Genomic DNA, 1,895 nt, shown 5'->3' on the forward strand with positions numbered 1-1,895 from the left:
CGGGGGCAAAAAAAAAAAAAAAAAAAAAAAAAAAAAAAAGAAAGCAAAATGTATCACAAAGGCAAGTACCAAATTACCATGTCAAGGAAGATAACCATTATCTATATTTCAATACCCCAAAACTAACTTTTATCAAAAACAGTTTTATTAGCATACTATTATATGTCAAAAATTATCAACCTTCCCTGATTTCAATACTCAATACAATTCAAATTTTAATATTATGGTCTTAAATGATTAATATAAAGACAACTTCCTTTCCATTTTTCTATCCTGAAAGTCGCTTCGGACCAAAGCTATTTTTCACCTACATTTACACAAACCACTTCTCATAGATTTGACTTATCTGAACATGCAACAGATGAGTATATCACAGGATAAGCTAGACAGTTATCTGAGGTCTATCCCAACAGCACAGAATGCATAACTAATTCAGTGTGATCGATAAGGAAGTTCACTATCCTCCCAAAGTATGCAAAAGCAGTATAATAAATTATATTTTCAAGCTCCTCAGTAAATGGACCTACAAAACATGCACGGAACAGGGGGAAAACTTGTCCCATCACTAACTCATGTGTTATCCTTCTCACAAATCTCCCATACAGCTACCAAATAAAGCTTAAACTCTAAGGCTGTAGTTCTGCATACTTAACAACTGGCTCACTTCAGTTGAGTGTCTGTCTTTCTGCTGCTAAGAAACTGACTGAACTGTGTGTGGCTTCATCAGCGCAATGATAGCTATTAAAAGTACTTCCCTAAATTCTGTTACTATCATGGGGAAATGGAGTATATATTTTAAAATAGTGATGATGAAAATGCTGATGGAGAGAAAATTCATTATCATAATATATGGCCAGTAAAGAGAACTGGGGAAAAATAATAATTAAGAAAGGTCTAAGTGGTAATGACGGTTAAGTAATCACTATCTGAAACAATAATCTTCACAACACAACACCTTTTATGCTCTGGAATGAAGAGACAAATTCAAAAACAAGAATGCTGCAAAGATTTCCTGGTTCTTTGACTACTGTCTCTACCAGAGAAACACATCTACCAACATTTTCACAATCCCAAACACTTCATTCAATAATCAAAAAATGGTACGTAATGAATGAGTAATGGAGACAGTTTTGGAAGATCTCAATCAACCAGTTTAGAAAAGCGAAGACAAGTTAGAACCCAAAACAGTAACTAAGTAGAACAAGGTACTATCTAAGCACTCCCTAAGTAGCTGACTGTATCTCCACCCCCCCCATCCCAAAATAACGTGCTAAAGCTCGTATTTGCTAAGGATCAGCTACTGATGTTTCATTTTAAATTAAGCATCTCTATATGTGATGAAGATCAAGACTAGGAAGATAGTAAGTCGTTGTTGCCACTTACATTAATGACTATTCATGATCATGTTCTGCAAACGATTCCTGAGCACCAATAAGCACACACTCAAATTACTTCGAATCACGGTCTTCGAAAAACAGCATTTAAAAACTCAAAGATGGGGAAAAAGTCATCGGACCCGGCAATACACAGCGGGGGAAAAGAAGGGGCACTGGACTGTGCGCGGTACCAACATTCCCTCCCTTTCTCCCTCCTCCCCGCCCCCCGGGTCAGGTGATCAGTTATTTAGCACCATGAACACCCACGTATCGACAAGTGGCTCATTAAATTACACGTATTATCGAAGGCCAGATTCCTGGCTTCTCATTTCAAACTATGCAAAAGGAGTCGACAGTTTGGGTCCTGAGCACAAAAGCGCGCGGTCGCAGGAGGGTGGATGGAGCGCCGACTCCTCGTCCCCACCAGCGGGCACCCGGCTCGGCTTCCCGGCCAAGGCCAGCGCCGGCTGCCGGGCCAGGGCCCAAAGCTCGATGCCGAAGGGCCGGGTCGGGGCCTGC

The sequence above is a fragment of the Neophocaena asiaeorientalis genome, unplaced genomic scaffold (assembly GCF_003031525.2).
Source record: "Neophocaena asiaeorientalis asiaeorientalis breed wild unplaced genomic scaffold, Neophocaena_asiaeorientalis_V1.1 scaffold80, whole genome shotgun sequence".
In the NCBI taxonomy this organism is placed as follows: Eukaryota; Metazoa; Chordata; class Mammalia; order Artiodactyla; family Phocoenidae; genus Neophocaena; species Neophocaena asiaeorientalis.